The 23,549-nt window shown below is 38.4% G+C and overlaps 1 protein-coding gene and 1 non-coding gene across 11 annotated transcripts in view; one reads left to right on the top strand and one right to left on the bottom strand.

The window, feature by feature from the left end:
- Nucleotides 1-23,549, bottom strand: part of TCF4 (transcription factor 4) — a 2,211,973-nt gene that overhangs the window by 813,464 nt on the left and 1,374,960 nt on the right. The gene's annotated exons all lie outside the window — the stretch shown is intronic.
- On the top strand, nucleotides 8,353-8,461 carry LOC122817326. The gene has a single exon (XR_006367203.1). It is a non-coding gene; the product is annotated as a U6 spliceosomal RNA (small nuclear RNA).

The raw sequence follows: 23,549 nt of genomic DNA, 5'->3' as shown, positions 1-23,549 counted from the left end.
CTTTACTCAAATGATTTTTATTTTGATGAAATAACACAATAATTGAATACATTCATAACATTCAATAACTACTTACAGTATTTACATTCAGCCTGACAAAAAGGATTCAGACAAAAACATCTGTAGTTAAATAATAAGTTAATATATAAACTATGCCAGTTGGAAAGGGTTTGGTTCCATCTGTAGGGTATCAATCAAATTCAAAACTTTCCTCCACGGACTATTAACCAATGGCTTAGGAAAAGTTCTTAACTCTTTAGTTCTTTTCTCCATTAGTATGCATTTCTTCATTGATGATAGGAATTCCTCCATTGTGGGTGCTACATTAGAGTTCCATCTTCTAGTTATACATTTTCTGGCTATTGCTAACATTGTCCACAACAAATACAGGTCATCTTTCTTCATATTATTACTATTAACAACATTCAATAAAATTAAAGACTTTATCTATCTGGATGGCACAGTGGTACAGCGGTAGCGTTGTCGCCTCACAGCAAGAGGTTCTCTGGTTCGATTCTTGGCTAGGGTGCTTTCTGTGCGGAGTCTGCATGTCCTCCCTGCATTCGTGTGGGTGTCCTCCGGGTGCTCCAGTTTCCTCCCACATTACAAAAACATGCATCTGAAACCTTTCCCCCCGGGCCTCCGCTGAAAATTGGCTTTGTTCCAAGTCAGACTTTCCTAGTTAACAAATGTTAAATAAAATAAAAATAAAAAAATATGAGACCAGTCAGCATTAGTGGACAGATGACTTCTCCAACATAACTTGCTGTTTGAAGGTTCATTTTTGAGAGTTTCTCAGGTGTCAAAAAGGATCTGTGTAGAAATTCCCAATGAAAAATCCTCCAGAATTGTGAGTAAGAAGTTAGTTTAACTGAAAATAAAATGTTTGTTTTATCTTCCATTGATAATGATACTTGAAACCCTTTAGTTAGGTATTGCCAGTAAACTTAGGATTCTTTTTGATGCCAAAGTCCTTACATACAAGGAAGAAAAGAAGAAACAGATGGAGCTTTGTAAACACCAGAATTATCATTGGATTTAATCTCTTAGAGGTAACTGAAAGGAGCCATCTAGGATAGGGTTAATTCACTAGTGGATTTTTGTGAAACCAGAAAAGCTAGCTTATTTGATCCAGACAGTCAAAGAGGTAACCCTACTGGCATCCACAACAATGTTAACATACGGCAGTAAGTTAGAGGATATATCTGGTCATGCCCATTAGACCTAGTGTCTTGTATCCTAAGGAATAAGCTGTGACCTGCAGTGGACACAATGACCAGTACAACCTTAGCCTATAGGGTGTCCACCCTGTACTTGACTAAGAAAACAAAGATTTGTTGGCTAACTACAAGCTACAACTAGACAGAGAATCTTGTTGGCTGTGCAAATTCACCAGAGTCTGAAAGAGGACAATGGTTAAAGCTGTGGAGTTTAAATAGCACAACATAAAAAAAGAAAAACAGGTACAGCTAACTGGGAAGCAAAAACAGTTTGATTTGGGTGGAGTGGGTGGCTCTTGCCTTCTGGGGGTAAAGGATGGGACACTGAGATCTCACCTTCCTATGGTTACAAATGGGTCTGGTCAACTGGGTAGAGATGAAGGAAGCCTAAAGTGATGGAGGTGAGTAGATAAAATAAATAAAATTAAGTTAAAAATAAACTTTCTTTTAGAACTTTGCCATCTCAGTTTTGCATTACAATAACAGCTGTCTTTTGAGAAAGCTCTAAATAATGAAAAGCAAATTGCGCAGCAAAAACTATTCATGGTCAATAATATAATACAGTAAATATCAGAAAGAAGGGTAAGACACAAAAACTATTCATGGTCAATAATATAATACAGTAAATATTAGAAAAAAGGGTAAGACACAAAAACTATTCATGGTCAATAATATAATACAGTAAATATCAGAAAAAAGGGTAAGACAAAAACTATTCATGGTCAATAATATAATACAGTAAATATCAGAAAAAGGGTAAGACACAAAACTATTCATGGCCAATAATATAATACAGTAAATATCAGAAAAAGGGTAAGACACAAAAACTATTCATGGTCAATAATATAATACAGTAAATATCAGAAAAAAGGGTAAGACACAAAAACTATTCATGGTCAATAATATAATACAGTAAATATCAGAAAAAAGGGTAAGACACAAAAACTATTCATGGTCAATAATATAATACAGTAAATATCAGAAAAAGGGTAAGACACAAAAACTATTCATGGTCAATAATATAATACAGTAAATATCAGAAAAAAGGGTAAGACACAAAAACTATTCATGGTCAATAATATAATACAGTAAATGTCAGAAAAAGGGTAAGACACAAAAACTATTCATGGTCAATAATATAATACAGTAAATATCAGAAAAAGGGTAAGACACAAAAACTATTCATGGTCAATAATATAATACAGTAAATATCAGAAAAAAGGGTAAGACACAAAAACTATTCATGGTCAATAATATAATACAGTAAATATCAGAAAAAAGGGTAAGACACAAAAACTATTCATGGTCAATAATATAATACAGTAAATATCAGAAAAAAGGGTAAGACACAAAAACTATTCATGGTCAATAATATAATACAGTAAATATCAGAAAAAGGGTAAGACACAAAAACTATTCATGGTCAATAATATAATACAGTAAATATCAGAAAAAAGGGTAAGACACAAAAACTATTCATGGTCAATAATATAATACAGTAAATATCAGAAAAAAGGGTAAGACATTAATTTCCAAACAACTGACACAATGCAGATGCAAAATGACTAAAAAATGAAACAAATATTTCCTTGAACTTCAGATGTAAAACTCTGCATTTAACTGACAGTAACCAGAACTTATAAATGCAGCCACATTTGCTTTATTTTCAAGCACATTTTCCTGTTCCTTCATGGCTCTCTGTAGCCTGATTCCCTCAGGATCCATGTTTGTTCTGCCCTTTCCTTACAACTACCTCTCTTCTTCATTATTACTGCCAATTCTCCAGGAGCTCTGACTTATCCCAGCTTAATGCCTCCAACTCTTTAACTGTTACTGCCTCTAAAACAAGTCAGATAATTTAGGAGGGCTGCAGATATGATGCAATGCACTCAAACAGAAAAGAGACTAATTTTGCAAAGTGAAAATGAATTGTGGTTTAATAAAAACAAGGTGTCATTCCAAGACAGAGACTCATCTATGAGAGGCCATGCAGGGAATGAAGTTATTTCTGCATTATGGCGTTACAGCACTATTATCATATCAAAGCACCATGCTCTGGGTCAGTCTTTTTCTCCCTTTTTTCCTGGTTAGCACTACCACATCACATATCATATACACAGCTCATAATAGCTTCTAAAATACCTCACCATTCCTCAAAAACCCCAGCCATCAACAGTGCAATAAAATGCAAAATACCCAAAGAAACCTTTGATCAAAGGACAAACACATAACAGATTCCTTACTGTAGTTTGCTGTTGCTTAACATATGCTCATTTGCATGTGCTTTGCAAAACACCACCCATAAACTTTTAATACCTATCTGATATGTAAACTTTGTTATTAAATGTCTTGTATCGCATACCTGTAAAATCTATTACACAAATGTAGACTCTGCTTTAGGCCAGCTGTCCTGTTTACTAGTCTATTTATGCTTCAATGAAAACTATGTGCTTCTTGTAGTATTACAGTGATCGACAGTCTACTAGACTTACTCGCGATTGTATGACCTGGCATTGCTTATTCTACATACTCTGCTGTACATACTTGGCACCACTCTAACTGAAGATCGACCCTCTTTAGAAACGAATGCATATATTGTACATTACACTCTGCGATTGCACATTGTACCATGCTTGCAAGCTAGAGTGTATGTAAGAAGTTTATTCTACGTAATTAGTCTAAACCACTCTTGTTGTTTGTAAAATGTTTTGGATTTCATCTGGACTGAGCCTGAAACTGGTTAACACTGCTCAGTGCAGTACCCCGGTATACGAATATAAATAATGAAATAAATAAATATTGTATGCTATACTATTTTTCATACAGGTACAAATATTTAGATTCTCACATGGTCTGATCAAAGTGAACTTGTTTTATCAATTTATCTATATGTTGACTTATTTTTTAATTTTGCAACATTAGAGTTGCTGGATGTACAAAATAACTATTATTTTTTTTTTTCATTCTTGCTGAAGCTTGCCTGCTGTGTGCCTGCTGCTATACCATATTCTACTGATATCACAACTGGCAAACAGCACAGTTTGACAGTTATACAAGAGAAGATACCACTACAAGAAAGCTCTCAGTGTTGGACTTGTACCTAAATCACTGCTAGTAATATGCTCCACACCAACAGCTTTTTAAAATGTTCATTTAAGAATGAGAGCACATTAAGGAGGACACTAAACATGGATAAGCTTAGGTCATGGCTCATAATCTTCTCAAAATAGTCATCTAAATGAAACTGCCAGTGAAGCCCATTTTTTGTTGGTAGTAATTGTTATTGTAGCTGTTATTACTTTATTAACAGCTGAATGGTACTACAGCATGCATGCATGCTTGCATGGATATAATGCTATGGATTGACCTCACTTGTACAATGGATGACTGTACAGCTAAACTATAAACTACATGTAGACCTGGAGCTCTCCTCTTCAGATCTCCATTAAAAATAAAGATCTCAACCAAGACGGATCTACAGTGTTAACAAAACACAATGAGATATACTCCTTTCAGTATCACGCATGTTAAATGTTGTCCTGTTCGAGTCTCAGCTAAAGCGTGTTCTGTGTGGAGACATCCATGAATGGGCATACCTTTGTTGAAGGTTGTGCGTCAGAGCTGGCAACTCGGCACGTAAAAATCTACTGCCAATCATTAGCGGACCGGAGTTCCGCTGTAGCAACCCCTAACCGGGAAAAGCCGAAAGATACAACAACAACAACATGTTAAAACAATCAAATGTTACCATTAGAAAAAGGAACAATAATCTCAAAGGAAAAAACAAATGTATGAACTAAACCATAAGTAAAAGAATGCACAACTCAGACAACAAAGTTGGTATAGTGGGCTAATAACATACTACCACACTGCAAAAAGAGATGTTACTAAAGATAAAAGAATAAATCCCAAGACTTCTATAGAAGTACATTTACGTATCAAGTTAGCGAACAATACCAAGCAGTGGTCTAATTACTTTTCTGGTATAACAGGGCACTGAGAAACATGACTACCCACTTGCTATATATAAGACCAGGATGCCAGTCCTCATGGAGCAGTTAGGGCGGCGCAGTGGTGCAGCGGTTAATAATGCCAGCAGCCTCCAGGGAAAAAGAGGTTCTCTCTGTCTCAGCTGGTGCCTTCTGTGTGGAGTTTGCAGCATGTTCTCCCTCTCGTTTCGCGGATTTTTCCTCGGGTACTCCGTTTTCTCCACATTCTAAAGACATGTTTCTGGAGCATTTTCTCCCCGGGCCTCTGCTGAAAACAGGATCTGTGGAACCTAGTCGGACTTTCCCGGTCAACAAATGTTAAATAAAAATAAATAGGCAGTGTGAGGATTAGGTAAATCATACCACTGCCCAAAGACAAAGCCAAATCTTCACCAGTATTCAGTGGAATTGTTCTGCTAAATATTGCACTAACTAAGAAACATCAGGCAAGATGCAAGGCACTGTAACTACGGTCTCAACATATAGTTATCTCCAGTGGTAGTACAGTACAGTCTCAACGTTACCATCTTCTTTAGTGTAATGCCCACTCTTTCTTCTGCTCTCCTGTTAATAACAAATTGTACATTACTTTTGTTCCTTTATCACCACATGTGAAATCAGAAAAGACAACGCTGCTGTCAAAAAAAACTGCTTTCTAAGCAGGCTGTAATGTTATCATATTTATCTATATCCCTAGAGCATAACACATACTGTACATGAAGTGCTTAAGGTCTCTGTATTAGTTACAATGTTTTTCATGTTTTCCATGGTTAGAACTAGTATGTCTTCTGAAAATCATAGCTATATTTTATCTAAACATGTTTAAACAGTTCTACTATCTTAAAGAACTTTAAAAAACTAGGCTGCTTTGTTTTTTTGCCAGTCATAATTTGTGTGGCAGAAGTCAAAAGGTTAACATGTGTGGCTTATAAAGGAACCCCTGCAGCTGAAATGCACTATTCTGACACCTTTCTCTGCTTATTATTACAGGTCAGAGTTCGACCTCATAAACATTCTTTAGATATCAGTCCAAGTAATACTAGCTGGTGGATTAAAAATACAGATATCAATTTGTTATGATATTTGAAACCACCAAAAAAGTGGCACAGATATGAAAAATATTTCAGTAATGACTGGGAATTTTTTTTTTTTTCAATTCACAGAAAAGAAAGATACAATACGCAAGATAGGAAGAGGCCTGCACTTCTAACGTATACCTCACAAGTTAAAAAACACGACACTGAATTATGCACCGTGGTCCTTTTTGTTATACTACTGTGACATTACTCTGTAAATGCTCTTCGCTTAGATATCCTACATTTTAAGGTACAACAAGGACACGCTGCATTACAAGTTCTTGTTGAACCTTGCAACCTGGGCTTAGCCTGTTGCATCTGTGGCCTCTACCATGGTAAACTAAATAAAATACAAACACAATAAATGCATTTGTAATTATATAGTTAATTTGTTTTCCCATTTGTATAGTAAAATGAAAAACAGAAGTATTGCCACAGTATTACCAGAACTAGCATGACTTTAGTGGAGCAGGGGAGCAAAGAAAAACACATCATGTACTAGGAGTAACTCCGACATCTTATGCAAGCAGTACATATATCCCTGTATCCGCAAAATGAAAAACTGTGGGGGACAAAAATGAAGAGTGCTTTAGAAGTGTAATATAAGCATGATCATACCTCTCAACCTCTTAGAGCAAATCTGGACAAATACATAAACATAAGTGGTACAAAGACCGAAAAAATAGGGTCATTTTTAAAATACTGCTTTTATAAAGTTACAAAGTTGATAGAATAACAGGTTTTGCATTGGCATGAATTTACTGAAGGGTATGAAGTCTGAAACTCAAATGTCAGTCATTTGCTAACTTAAATTGTTAAGGATTTGCCACTAATTCGCCAGCAAACCACAATTTTAGGAAAAACGGACCAAAAATATGGGGCATAAATCTGGACATTCTGCGAAAATCTGTACAATTGAGAGTTATGAATAGAAATAAAAGGATACTGGTTGTTCTTTAGGATCTCAACAGCCACCCCGTGATCTTAAAATACTGACTGAAATTCAAGCTGAAAGGCACCTCTTGTGCAGTGGGATCCTACTTCTCCAAATTACTAAGGTTCCATGGAAGTAGATTAATTGCCCTCTAATTGCCCTCATTCCTCCAAAATCTCTGGCCTTTCCATGCTTAAAGTATCCACAGCACTCGATCTGGTATTCAGCTACTTGACACTGCAAGACAAGGGGAGTGAAAAAGTCAGAAGTAGATTTTGTTTCTAATAAAGAATGTTTCCACCCCCACCTTAAGATCATTTTTCGAATCCTACAGCTGAATTTCCATGACTTAATGCCTGAACATTTCCAGCAAGGAAGCTGCATCCAATCCCCAAACACCCACTCCCTCAATTAGAACTCATGTTTGCTGAAAGATTCAGCATTTTCTTCAGATTAACACATCCATCTGAAACTGAGAGTCAGTAAGAGAAGTACTACTTACTTCTATAGAACTACAGATATTTCACACTTACTTTATTTCTTATAATGTAATTTTTAAATGGACCTGGTATTTTTTTAATAATCTGATAAATCGACTTGTTACTCAGAAAAGATGGAAACTTGTCAACTGACACTAGGTTTTCACCTTAGTGATTCCAAGGTGCAAACCTATAATACTTTGGTATTTACGTTATAGATATAACCTGACCTTCCCATTAGAAAACACTCATCTCACGCTACAATAAGTATATGTGTAGAAGAAGGGAAGCTAGTGACCACTCAAATAATGTTAGCCTCAATGTACTTTCTTTTCTTCATTGATAGCAACTGGCAATGAATGAAGGACATGCTTTTTTATAGGCAGTTTCATTATATGACAGTATAATTCATAAGCATACCCTACCACAAAAAGACAGAGGTGCAACTTGCAAATCAGGACACACACAGTACTGTGAATGAGTATAAACAAAAGTCTCTCCCACCAAAAAAATCAAAACCAATTAAGTGGGGTATTATCACAGTGATTTTCTAAAACTTCCTCAAATATGAAGGGGAAAAGTCCTTCTTGAGATGTTATTCTGTCACACTGGCCTGCTGCGAAAAGCAGCACTGAAAACTTCTAATTATTTTGAGGCTGATAAATTCAGTAGCCCATATACAAAATGTGGACTGCTACACAGAAGACTATCATGGCCCCTGCACAAAGATGACCTGCTAATTCATGAGTAGATCTAGATTTTAAATGCAGCTCAGTTGTGTGGTCAGCATTCCTGCCTCACATTGTTTGGTCCCTCAGTTCCTGCTTTAGCTGGAAAGCTGTCTGCATGGAGTATTTAAGTTTGCTGCTTGACTCTGTAAATTTTTGCCAAAGGCATCGTTTTCCTTCCTATTCCCAAAAATATGTGGGTAGGTGGATTTTCTATGTCCAACCTGCCCCTAAATGTGTGTGCATGTGTGTACTTGTGCAAGAGTCCATATTAAAGACTCCAGTACCATCCAGGACTGTTTCCTGCCTTAAGCCCACTGCTTGCCAAGATGTGATCTGGCTTCCCATAACCCCAAGCAAGATAAAGAAGGCATTGAATGTGAATGAATGAATGAACGAATAAGATTTTGGCTTTCTGTTTCCTGTAATAGGATAAGGTGGGTGCTAAAATGAATGAATTACAAACTTTAGAATTATTAATAAGTACACAGGGCACAGTATTTCTACCTCCAATCACTAAACATGATTGACTACAAGGACAGAAAACTTCCAAAGAGAATAAATCTGCAGATGTTTTGGCTTTGAAGAAATTATTGTACTAAAACTGCTCAATGCATAGCAGATACTAATATCATATGACACACAAAAACTAAAATGTTTTCATTAACATCTTTCCCGTCTAATAATTACTTTTTATCATCTGACTGCTGCAACAGAGAACTAAGTGTACAAGGTATAGTTTGTGGAATCCAAGCTGAGAGCAAACAGAATAAAATATGACAATACTGCAACAGTGGTATAACACTGCATCCCTTCTGGATGAATCTGCTCTCACTGACTTAGGCTGACAAGGTTGTGCATTATTTTGGAAAATTCCTAATGCAGGCTATTTTCCATAATTTTGATGCAGTCAAATTAAACTTGAATGAAGTATTAAAAGCACCTCTGCCAAAATGTTTTCATCTTTCTCAGAATAAAGGTAAGAGATTAACCCACAGCTTTAGTGGTACCACTCACCCACATTCCATGAATGACTAATCACATATGTTTATGAATGTTGATGCAGCATGACATGATGAAAAAGTTACAATTCTACAATGTATTGGACTGAATGAACCAGTCTTAGTACTTGGTCTCTGTCTATGACATGGATCCCTGACATTTAATCAAAATGGCAAAATGCTGAAACATCAAAATGGCGAAACCTATTAAATGCAGAGGAGCAAGTTCTCCTGCACCACCACACCCACTGCTAATTATACATTCCAACTCTGGGATCGCACAACACTGAGGAAAGGGCAAATTTTCTTTTGTGACATTTTGGTGTTTCAACATTTTGTCATTTTGATTAACTGCCAGGGAGCTGTATAGCACTTAACATGGCACATGCAAACAAGTCACATGATGCAAACGTCCTCTCTGAGACACCTTGAGTTTGACCTACTGATATACATTACACCTGGTATCACCTCAATCAGTTCCATATAAAATGCTGAATATCTGCAAAAACTGCCAAAAGGACATTTATATTACTCATTTTTAGAAACATAGGCAAAAGACCTTCATTCTTCACATCAACCTTACTTTTGTATTATGAATTTACATTCACCATTCTGTCTCACATTCCACTATTTCCTGTACTACAAAGCATTTCTACATTCCAAGCATTAGCACTTCCGATAACCATGCCAATCATACATTCTGCAGTATGCACCAGCTTTTCCAGTTCTCAATTTCAACATTAAAAATAAAAAATATGGATGTATAAATGTGCAATATTAAAAAATTATGCTACTACATTGGCCATATTATATAATGCAAAAAGATCATGTATGGTCATATATGGAATGCAGAAACATGGGATCAAACAAACCTCAGTCTAAATCTCCCCAGATGAATTAATACCCATGCTATGACTTTGTGGTAAGCTAAGTTATCTTCTGGTAAAAAACAGTGGTGCAGCTCTGCCTTACAAGCTACTCTCAGTAACTGTAGCAATACTTAACAATGACAATACCATTGCATGACTCTCATTAGCAATAATTCATATTTAAATAAACAGGATGTTAAGGAGGAATCAGTCTATCACAGGAGCATATACCGTTAGAAAATAATCAAGAAAAGTTAGAGTTAGCAGCCAACCACACATCAATATATAAATCAGCTTTATGGACAAAGGCAAAAGGCCTTAAAAAATGTACTAATTCTTTTTTTCGTCTGCAATGAAAATGTATGATGCACTCAGTATGAAGCAGGTGACCGTTCACCTCAATGTCAAAAACAGAACAAAAGATGGCATGGGTTACATTTTATTTAGAGTTGGACTTCCCGCTGTTGACTGCAGCGAGTGAGATAATCTTATATCCTTTCTGGGCACATCTGATTTCTTATGACGTCCACCTGTGACTGTATCCCATTCAATGCATGAAAGCACAGCACCATCGATCCATATGATGAATACCAAATGGTAGGAATACGGGACTGGGGATAACAAATTGGAGTATGGGACTGCACTGAGTGTATTGAACAAATTAGGATCTTATGGCTATATCCCATATGCCAATAAATATTTCTCACTGTTAGCACCATGACACAATATCTTAAAGTGGGTGCTAACATTTGCCACTGTCTTATCTGTTGCATTCAAATTCTACACTGGAAAAACAGAATATAAAGATGAAACAGATATTTTCCAGGTTCACCAATACACATTAATTCAGTTCATAAAAAGTAATGCATACACATTATCAGAAAGAAAGAAACAAGCCTAAAATAAAAATTAAAATTAACGCTAACCTGGGGTTGAATTAAAAATAAATCTAAATCAATTTACACTAACTTAACAATAATGCAGCACTACGTTACATTCCACTGCACTGCCATGTAGTATTTTCAAAGTACACTTTAAAAAGACTACCAAGAAAATGTTCCAAATAACATAAGAAGACTTGCCTCAGAAGTCCAGTGAGGAAAACACATATAAGAAAAGCCCCATTCATAAAATCCTGTGCAACTAGAACAGGGCACATTCAACAGTCAACTTGCAGAACTGCTGCTTCCAAGTGAAATGAATGGGAAACATTAATTCAAACTAAGAATGACGGGAAAAAATGGGTAAATAGAATACAAGGAGATAGTCTGTGTACTTTATCAAGTATCTTGTACTGCTAGATTTGAGAACATGGCTCATGTCTTACGGCTTCTCCAATCATCATGAAAATCATTCAGTAAACTTATAGTACATATTTCATGTATCACATACCAGATGACCATGTACTCCATATATGCCTATGTGCGCATACACACACATACACATCAATCTATCTTTCACAGATTCATAGATATTTTTAGGCTACTGAGTCATATGACGATTCATACCTTCCTGGTACCCTCCTTCAAGCCACACCTCCTTTCTGCAGAAGGGTCATGCCAATCACTCCTGGAGTAAATTTGTGGATATCCATCCAGTCATGCAGGTTATGTTTAAAGGAAGATAGCGAGTCACGCTGCTTCACATGGAAGGGAATATTACTCCAGAGATTTAGGAGGAGCTGGGTTATAAACCTGTTCCTCCACTACATTTTACTTATCTGTTGGTAAAGATTTAGGTCCCTGGTTTTTGTATTAGTGGAAGATACTGGACTTACAGAAATGCAGGAGGTCGAGAACAATTTGGACTGCAGTGGCCCAGTAAGCAAGACAGAGGTCTCCCCACAAAGGTCTACAAGACTCTGAATTAAGGGATAAAGGTTTAAGCCTTAAGGAATAAAACTTCCAGCCTCTTTTGGTAGGTCAAGAACTTTAGTTCAGTGATCTTTTTGATTAAGATTCTGTGAGGTCTCTTGAATTGTTTGATATGTTTAGTGAGATACAACCCAAAGGGAACATTGTACTCAATAACTGGTTTGATCAATGCTGAGTATTAGTGAGTGAATACTTCTTTAAACTTTGATGGCATTCCTTTGACAATTAGCTACATATTGGTCAAAAGAGGGAAAACTATCAGCCTAGCTTCCTAGGTCCCTGACTATATTTTCATTGTGTAGTGGTGTGTTATCTATCCAGAATGATGAGAAGAGAGATTTTCTAAGAATAACGACAATGCCATACTTTTTAGTATTTACTTTAAGACCATTTTAATACAGCAAGAGTTTGCTAGGATTTTGGTGTCATATGGCGACTTAACAACAACCCCCAGTTTGTGTGGAGATCTGAGAAGTAAATAGCAAAATGGAGAGGTCTCAGTACTGAGCCCTGAGGGACACCATTGGTCCATTTCATACTTTTGGCTGAGGCATCTGCAACCTGTAAAATGTGGCTTCTGTCTTTCAGCCAGGTTGCTGTCCATCTTACTACATACAAGTTGATTTTTAAATCATAAAGCATTTGTATGATAAGGAATGCTGAAGATACACCACATGCACTGCATGGCCACCATCTGCAGCCTCTGTAACCCTTTTAAAGAAGTGAAGTTTATCTTATTAAGTAGACAGGCTCCTCTCTTCACAAAGCCAAACTTTTGGGCCTATGCACACACACACACACACACACACACACACACACACACACACACACACACACACACACACACACACACACACACACACACACACAAACACACACGCACACACACACACACACACACACGCACACACACACACACACACACACACACACACACACACACACACACACACACACACACACACACACACTGCTTGACACCTCAGCTGTACTGCCATGACCATACAAACAGAGAGCTAGTCCTAAGTGGACAACAGAATGTTCATAGGTTCATAGATGTTTACTAGGCTAATGACCACAAGGGCCTTTTTAAGCCTAGCCATGCATCCCAAATCTCTGACAAGTTCTGGTACCCTTGATAAGTGTAAACAGGGGCTTGGGAGATGAAACAGGTGTCTCATTTCAAAAATGCCAGTAAGTGCTTTCTTTTCTGAATTTAATCAACAAAGGGAAGAGAGAGACACTCTTGCCATGCCAGCACAAAAGCTTTTAAAAAAAGGTAGAGAAGAATCTTCCACTTAAGGTGAAGAGAATTCACTACGCGACAGTGAGGTAGTAGTCAGCAAGGACAACGACAGAATAGTAACTGAATACAGCATGTCACACCAAGAAGAAAAAAAAATAACAATTACCTAGGTCATCTAAGGTGGACATATTCAAGTACTACCCACTACAAACCCAGAAAACGCTGTCACATATGAGGTACTCAGACATTTCACAAAGTGTGTACTCAGACTTCCATTTCACTGTAGTGAGACTATTTACAAACAAAATAAGAGCAACATTAGGAAAATACTATTCAGACAAACATAACACAATACAAGCACTTAAAGGTAGACTTAACATATTCTTAAGTCAAAAAGCGGAACGTGCTTGCAGTAAACCAATAACAGGAAAAAAGCACAAAGGTTCCAAACCGGTAGTAGCACTCAACAGAATTTAATAAATACACGAACAGACATCCAAGATAAACGCTTGACAAGCTCAAAGTAATGTTTTCGTCCCACAACTTCTTCAGATAAAATATCCTCTCCAAGCCACCACCTTTATCCAATCAGCAATTAATTGCAAACAGATTCCTGAACCGCATGGTGGGGACACTTCAAGATAAGCAGGCCTCCATGTAGTCTTCCTCACAGCCAAGGAAAAGGGTTGTTCCTGTTATTAACATATTCTTATCCTACAACGATTGCACAACCATTTACAAGAAAGGACTAGCTGTCTTTTAAGGTTATTAGTGTTAGAATATTATCAGTGGTTTAAGATATGGAAATGGAAAAAATGCATACCAGCTCCAAAAACTAATCAATCAACTAATAAAAAATGAAAACAAACTCATCACTGATATTTAAGGAGCAGTTCTGACTGACAATGCTGTGCATTTACAAACAATGTGAAAATATACTTATGACTCAATACAAGTGTATTTATTTATTTTATCTTACATTTGTTTACTGGAGAGTCCGATTGGGCATGAGTCCCATTTTCAGCAGAGGCCCTGGGTGAAAAGCTCCACAAATATTAGTACAAAATGAAAAATTCATTACACAAAACACAATACACAAAACACAAGATGTTAGAATACAGTACAGAAAACAATTAGGAACTGTTACAATGTAGCAATGTACTACAATAACATAAGCATATTATAATTATACAATATAAATAACATTACGTAAGAAATATCATAGGCCACGGTGGTGCAGCGGTTAGCATTGTCGCCTCACAGCAAGAGGTTCTCCGCTTCGATTCTTGGCTGAAGTGTCTTCTGTGTGGAGTCTGCATGTCCTCCCCACGGTTGAGTGAATGTTAAAGACAAGCAGGTAGGTACGTGCATGTGTGGGTATTCCTTCTTTGAAGGTTGGGTGCTGGGCCGGTAACTCAACACTGTAAAAATACACTGCCAATCATTAGCGGACTGGTGATCTGCTGTGGTGACCCCTAGCCGGGAAAAGCCGAAAGACTTTTATACAAAACAGTTGGGTGGTATTACAATCAGTTCTTTGGATATATTCTTACAATGTTTAAAATAGTACTGAGAATAATATCTAGAGGGGTCCTGATTAAAGACTTGCACAGAAGATTAACATGGGAAGCTAACCAATTTCAAACATACACAGACAAGTGCACAAAATGATGTCACCTATTGCCTGGAACAGTTTAGATTTCAAAAATATTTGCTAAATTCAAAATCTAAAACACATTAATTATTTGGGATAGGAATATGTACTACAAAAAAGACATATTGGCTTCTATTCTCACTTGTCAACAGTACTTAAAATGCTCTATTTTCTTTTTATTTCTCTTTCGAAATATATTTTACTTTACAATTACTCTCGGCACCATGTACATAATGTTCAGTACCTATACTCTGCTAAGCACTGCTGTATTCAGTGCATTTTCTGATTTATGTTTTGCCTAATTCTGTTTTATCTGCACCAACTGCTTACTGCTCCAATCTCATATTACTGTTTCTAAATATGATATGCTTGTGTTATATGTTGTTATGTCACTCACTCTGTACGTACATCTGATGATTTTGCTGTGATATCATTCAGTAGGTCTGTGCCTGAAACTGTTACAATGTGATAATTGAACTACACTGGTAAACAAACTTAATGAATGAATAAAGAAATAAATAAATAAAATAAGCATTGTTAGGTCATATTAGATTAGGTCTAGGTTTAGATTAGGGGGACCCCTACAAGATTTATGGAGATGGGAGATCCAGAAGGACTAAAATTACCAGTTGCAGGCATAAGGGCACATAGGCAACATGTCCACCTGCTCTGCTATTTACATGTTTTTTTCTCTGTTTTTTAGCTGCAAACTGCTTAATATTGAGATAGGGATAGAGCATATCACCCTAACTATGGACTTTGTGAAGGACATGTGACACACAAATTGGTGAGCGGACCAAGTACATACAGTGGCTGCTTGAGGAAATCTTCACTTACGGCTATCCTCATGCCTATTCTGGTGAGGAGTGGTACAGTTAACCAAGAAAAAAGTGACCCAAAAGGTGACAGCAGCTGGGAACCTGCCACTCAGCTCTCACTCCTGTGGGAAGTGAAACGGCAGATATGAGTATCAAATAGGTCAAAGGAACACAAGGTCATCTGGGTGGGAGACTAACAAAAAAAAAGAATTAACAAAGTCAGGAACACAGAAGGAGTTAACCTAGTCCAGGGCCTTAGCAACATAAAAACAGCCACATGCCCAGGTGGATTAAGTAGTGCCATGGTGGTTCTAGTAGGAATGAGAGTAAAAAAAATAGAATTGCTATCTAGTATGCCCGCACTAAAGGTCCTCAGAAAAATAACAGAAAGATGGGCCTATGAAAGATTAACATGACTGGAGGTAGCAAATTAAAGTCTGCAAAGGATATAAATAAGGTCAATACAGTCATAACAATTAGCAAACTTAACTGACTCAGAGGCTGAATAAGATTCAGGATACAAAAAGCAAGACTACAGGAAGCATCTCTCTTCAGAGGTCAATACTAAAACTGATGGAGAAAAAGAACCATGAAAAGTATCTGTTTAATGGCAATCTGGGTCCCAAGACAATATGCTAGTGTCAGAGTCCCCAAGGCAAAATAAAAGAAGTCAGTGATTCATAAAAGGCTTAAGAAAGTCACAGCCAGGGGACTGATTACAGATATAATGAAATTAAGAAACTCTACTTTTTAACTACCACCCCATAATTAAGTATGGTCTGTGTGTCTTCAGTATTTATTATTTTCCATCAGATGAGGCATATACTTTTCACATGATGACGGTTCTTAATCTCATTATATACAGTGTTAATCATCCAAGTATTAATTATGAATAGGACTGCATAAACTTTTACTGCATTAAAAAAAAAATCTCTGCTTTGCCCTCTTCACTCATTTAATCACGTATGACCCACCATCTAAACCTGTCAATGGGTTATACTATCATTTTTAGAACAGGTGGTGAGACAGACCAGTTTTCTAGTTCATGCCCAGCTTTCACTATTTCAAGCTTCCCATTTAAATGTAGTTTTCTTGTGCGTATCAGACAGCAGCAAATCATTCCTAGTAAATTTGGGTAAATTTAGTGAAATTACTTGTGTCATATTCAATATGAAACAGTGCAGTATGTGCATATAACTTGCTTCTTCCTTTTAGTGTACTTTGTACTGCTGTATAAACTGGCTCTCTGAAATCTACTTTATTTTTGTTCAGACAGACACAAGTTTTCAGACACAGACAAGAAAATCATGTATAGTCAAAATGTAAATTATAGCACAGCTGTAAAAAAAAAAAAAAAAGGCAGGTAACCACACAATACAATGAATGCCAGAAAGACTTTGTAGAGAAAAAGAAGGTCAGTGCAAGGCAAGTCAGAGAAATGTCCGTAAGCTGAAGGGATTCTGATTTATGGAGTGTAATCAAAATAGCAAAAAAGGCAACAAAAAAGGGAAGCTGCAATAATGTGTCTGAAGATTGCACAGTTTGTGACTGAGGATATGAAAAAATGGGCGTCAGTGCTCAGCTGGATTTTATGAATGGCCTGCTACAGCTCTGCCACTTGACCCTTGTGGTCAGTAGATGGCAGTAAGATTCTGCCACAGATGTCTGCTAGCCATGGGAGATTTCAGGTGTGCAACAGCAGGTCCTCTGGATAGCTTGGGATAATAAAATGTAAAACATATACAGAAAATGATGATGCCTGATCCCATGACAAAGCTTTTGCTGTAACATTTTAACACATACACATTTTGTGTGTGTGTGTGTGTGTGTGTGTGTGTGTGTGTGTGTGTGTGTGTGTGTGTGTGTGTGTGTGTACACACACACATATACACACATTCTCACATGCGTACATATAGGTTCATAGGTGCGTACCAGGCTAACAACAAATAGGACCTTTATAAGCCTAGCCGTACACCAAAATGAGACTCAGTTTTATATTTTAGACATTTTCATAGGAGGTCATTTTTGGCTTTGACATGAGTAACTTGACTACCTCTGTCCATCAAGGACTAAGGCATCATACCACAGGTAAAGTTATAATTTCCCATCCACTGGTCCAGGTTACACTGAAATATGGCAAGGGATGGACTTTGTTTCACCTGTACAAGAAGTCTATTTCAGAAAATGAGAATTCTCTGAGATAGATACGTGTCTCTCCAACATGTCCTAATTATGTCACAAGCAAAACAGTAGTTCTGATACTGTTTGCTTTACAGATGTGCAAAAGGTTCATCACAGCTAGGTCCAATGATGACCTGTACACCAAGCATAGGTCACCTCTCAGTAGTCTGTATAAAACAGAGAATAGAGATAATACTTTGATAGTCCACATAGGACATTTTGTTTACTCTCTGTATTTTTTTTATAAGAAAACTTGGTGGCTATAACAGTTGCTGCATGTGTCTGGTCAGGTACATGCTGAATACGTTATATTCTATGATTGGTCTGATGAGGTACAAGTTTAGTGGTATGATGACTTTCCTGGACCTAGATGCCATGCCCTTACTTATAAGCTGATCAACACAGAAGGATTTTCTTACTACCTTGGACACATGTTGGTCGAAGGATAGGTTACTATATACATGAACTCCCAGAACTAGTGAGTCAAATCTTAGGGATGTTTTATTAATGGCATGGTTCCCCAGGGTGGCCTTCTTCCCAAAAGGTATTGTAATGCATTTCTTGTCACTGAGTTTTAAGCTGTGACTTTGGCATCAGTCATCCGCCTGTGCTACACCTTCCTGTAGAGTGTTTTCACCTTGGTGGGATTCTATGACTGCATCCAGCTAGCAGTCATATGAAAACTTAGTGAGCTACAGGCCTTTGACATTGGCTTTGACCTCAGAGAACTACATGTGAAACAGGAATGGAGCCAGCATGAAGACCTGAGGGACTCTTTTGATGACCGGCCTTTTTGTGTTGATGGCCTCACTAATCCTAACATCCTGGGTATAATCTTTGAGCCAGTTGACTATCTAGTGCATCTTAAATGGGGTTTATGCCTAGTTCTACTACTTAACAGTGCCTATGTGGGATATTGTATCAAATGCCTTAGCCAGATCTAGGTAAGCAGTATGTGCCACTTTACACTAGTCTGTTGCCTTGGTGAACTTTTTAAAGAAGTCCATCAGGTTCAGTAGACGTGACCTTCCTGTGACAAAGCTAAACTGGGATGGATCCAGTACCTGTAGGTTTCCTTCAGGTTTGCTGATCATCTCCATGGTAATTCTTTCCATGTCTTTCCAAATAAAACTAGTCATACTAATGGGTCTGTAGTTTCCTGGATCTGTTGATGGTCCTTCCTTAAGAAGGGGGATGACCATTGGAGTCCTCTACTCTCATAGCACAAAGACAGTTCTGAGGCTAGAGTTAAATAATGACTCCAATGGCCTTGAGAAGTTTTATATTAGACTATTCAAGATGCATCCTGGGATGTTATCTGGACCCACTGAGGCTGTGTTATTGGATTTAGTGAGCACAGCCTTGACATGCTCTCTTGAAATGACTGGAAGAGTTACTGTTTAAAGTTGTTTTTGCACCTGCACTTTTAAAGTTTGTCCTGTTTGTTGCATTTACCTGTTGAGGCTACACACTCAAGTGCACTAGCCTGTGTTACATATTTATTGCATTTTCCTGCTGTTTATTTGCAAAAAAAGAAAAAAACAAAAAAAATTATCCTTGTTTCCCGCCTTTCCTGACCTAGAGTAGTCCAAATACAGGCTTTGCTGTATTCTGGACTTTTGGAAAGTTCCTGTGTTGCCCATTTCCTTTCTTGGATAAATGAGGCTTCTTTGTTCACCAGTAGAAGTGGGAAGCTTAGAGCAGCCTATCTATCCCTGGAGGAGTGTTCCCAGCACAAGAATCTGGTAGTCTATTGGCTGTTTTGGGCCAATTTCTAGCTCTTTCAAGTCCCCCTGTATAAAACCCGCTTTGGCGCGGTTTTTGCGCTTGTTATTACTCAGCCAAGCTCCTCATGGTCCTGCAGAGTGGTGCTAGCAGCAGAGAGGCTAAAAGAGCGACTGCTTACCTGATAAAAGTGTTTTTTTCCTGATACTACCTGGGCGACTGTCCGATCTAGCTAAATAGCAAGTATTTCTGCTTCTTTAACTGTTTTAAACTGTTTAAAGTTGTTTTTGCACCTGCACTTTTAAAGTTTGTCCTGTTTGTTGCATTTACCTGTTGAGGCTACACACTCAAGTGCGCTAGCCTGTGTTACATATTTATTGCATTTTCCTGCTGTTTATTTGCAAGAAAAGAAAAAAACAAAAAAAATTATCATTGTTTCCCGCCTTTCCTGACCTAGAGTAGTCCAAATACAGGCTTTGCTGTATTCTGGACTTTTGGAAAGTTCCTGTGTTGCCCATTTCCTTTCTTGGCTAAAAGGCGGCTTCTTTCTTCACCAGTGGGAGTGGGGAGCTTAGAGCAGCCTATCTATCCCTGGAAGAGTGTTCCCAGCACAAGAATCTGGTAGTCTATTGGCCGTTTTGGGCCAATTTCTAGCTCTTTCAAGTCCCTCTGTATAAAACCCGCTTTAGCTGCTTTTGTGCGATTTTGCACATAGTGCAGCATCGGGCAGCACTGCTTAATTGGGTTTAAACCACTCTCGGCTCCACAAAGTCTGCTCTTCACTTTTTCCCTTAGAACTGCTCTAGTTCTCATAATAAACGCCCCATTCCTACTATAAAGCCTGGCACTTGCTCACTAAAGCAATTATATAAGTCAACACTAAGAAATTAAAAGCACTACACTCTCACAAACTCCCCTTGAGTACCTTACTCCCCATTGGCCCTTTTTTCAATTTGAAAGGAGTTCCGTGTATTATTCTAGCATGTCCAAAGGTCAGTTGGCAGTCTCCTCTCCGGTCCAGCTGGTGAATCTGGGAATCTTGAGGCAATGTTACAACTGCCTCATGTACACAGACAACCCTCTCCTCCTCCCAACAAGTTCCAACATATGTGAGAGATGCAACCATATAGCCAAATTGGAGGCTAAGCTCTCTCAACTCAGTAATGGCGTAACCAGTCAGTAGGAGAAGGCATCCACACTCACTACAATTCCAGTCTCACATAGACCTACCACGACAGCAAACCAAACACATAAGCACACAAAAACATACTCAGAGGCTCTAAATAAAAATCTGCCTAAGCAGCAGAGACCTCCAAAGCAGACACCCAAGCAACCACTACCCCAAAACAAAACACGTGCAACACATAGTTCACAAAGCCAGTGTGCCGAACAGTCACAGCCCTTAAGGCTAAACAACACACCTGATACACTTGTAATAGGTGATTCTATCATCAGGCACACTGACGTCCCGCTCACCAGGCTGAACAAAACACGTACAACACATAGTTCACAAAGCCAGTGTGCCGAACAGTCACAGCCCTTTGTTCACCAGTGGGAGTGGGGAGCTTAGAGCAGCCTATCTACCCCTGGAGGAGTGTTCCCAGCACAAGAATCTGGTAGTCTATTGGCCGTTTTGGGCCAATTTCTAGCTCTTTCAAGTCCCCCTGTATAAAACCCGCTTTGGCGCGGTTTTTGCGCTTGTTATTACTCAGCCAAGCTCCTCGTGGTCCTGCAGAGTGGTGCTAGCAGCAGAGAGGCTAAAAGAGCGACTGCTTACCTGATAAAAGTGTTTTTTCCTGATACTACCTGGGCGACTGTCCGATCTAGCTAAATAGCAAGTATTTCTGCCTCTTTAACTGTTTTAAACTGTTTAAAGTTGTTTTTGCACCTGCACTTTTAAAGTTTGTCCTGTTTGTTGCATTTACCTGTTGAGACTACACACTCAAGTGCGCTAGCCTGTGTTACATATTTATTGCATTTTCCTCCTGTTTATTTGCAAGAAAAGAAAAAAAACAAAAAAATTATCATTGTTTCCCACCTTTCCTGACCTAGAGTAGTCCAAATACAGGCTTTGCTGTATTCTGGACTTTTGGAAAGTTCCTGTGTTGCCCATTTCCTTTCTTGGCTAAAAGGAGGCTTCTTTCTTCACCAGTGGGAGTGGGGAGCTTACAGCAGCCTATTTCTCCCTGGAAGAGTGTTCCCAGCACAAGAATCTGGTAGTCTATTGGCCGTTTTGGGCCAATTTCTAGCTCTTTCAAGTCCCCCTGTATAAAACCCGCTTTAGCGCGGCTTTGCGCGATTTTGCACATAGTGCAGCATCGGGCAGCACTGCTTAATTGGGTTTAAACCACTCTCGGCTCCACAAAGTCTGCTCTTCACTTTTTCCCTTAGAACTGCTCTAGTTCTCATAATAAACACCCCATTCCTACTATAAAGCCTGGCACTTGCTCACTAAAGCAATTATATAAGTCAACACTAAGAAATTAAAAGCACTACACTCTCACAAACTCCCCTTGAGTACCTTACTCCCCATTGGCCCTTTTTTCAATTTTAAAGGAGTTCCCTGTATTATTCTAGCATGTCCAAAGGTCAGTTGGCAGTCTCCTCTCCGGTCCAGCTGGTGAATCTGGGAATCTTGAGGCAATGTTACAACTGCCTCATGTACACAGACAACCCTCTCCTCCTCCCAACAAGTTCCAACATATGTGAGAGATGCAACCATATAGCCAAATTGGAGGCTAAGCTCTCAACTCAGTGATGGCGTAACCAGTCAGTAGGAGAAGGCATCCACACCAACTACAATTCCAGTCTCACATAGACCTACCACGACAGCAAACCAAACACATAAGCACACAAAAACATACTCAGAGGCTCTAAATAAAAATCTGTCTAAGCAGCAGAGACCTCCAAAGCAGACACCCAAGCAACCACTACCCCAAAACAAAACACATAGTTCACAAAGCCAGGCAGTTTAACAGTCAGTCCCTTAAGGCTAAACAACACACCTGATACACTTGTAATAGGTGATTCTATCATCAGGCACACTGGCCCCCGGCCACCAGGCTGAACAAAAACACATAGTTCACAAAGCCAGTGTGCCTAACAGTCACAGCCCTTTGTTCACCAGTGGGAGTGGGGAGCTTAGAGCAGCCTATCTACCCCTGGAGGAGTGTTCCCAGCACAAGAATCTGGTAGTCTATTGGCTGTTTTGGGCCAATTTCTAGCTCTTTCAAGTCCCCTGTATAAAACCCACTTTGGCGGTTTTGCTTGTTACTACTCAGCCAAGCTCCTCGTGGTCCTGCAGAGTGGTGCTAGCAGCAGAGAGGCTAAAAGAGCGACTGCTTACCAGATAAAAGTGTTTTTTTCCTGCTACTACCTGGGCGACTGTCCGATCTAGCCAAATAGCAAGTATTTCTGCCTCTTTAACTGTTTTAAACTGTTTAAAGTTGTTTTTGCACCTGCACTTTTAAAGTTTGTCCTGTTTGTTGCATTTACCTGTTGAGGCTACACACTCAAGTGCGCTAGCCTGTGTTACATATTTATTGCATTTTCCTGCTGTTTATTTGCAAGAAAAAAAAAGACAAAAATTATCATTGTTTCCCACCTTTCCTGACCTAGAGTAGTCCAAATACAGGCTTTGCTGTATTCTGGACTTTTGGAAAGTTCCTGTGTTGCCCATTTCCTTTCTTGGCTAAAAGGAGGCTTCTTTCTTCACCAGTGGGAGTGGGGAGCTTAGAGCAGCCTATCTATCCCTG

Source organism: Protopterus annectens, chromosome 1.part1 (assembly GCF_019279795.1).
Source record: "Protopterus annectens isolate FY-2018-M chromosome 1.part1, PAN1.0, whole genome shotgun sequence".
NCBI lineage: Eukaryota > Metazoa > Chordata > Ceratodontiformes > Protopteridae > Protopterus > Protopterus annectens.
Note: the sequence above shows the minus strand (reverse complement) of the source record. Positions and strands in the feature narration are given on the sequence as shown.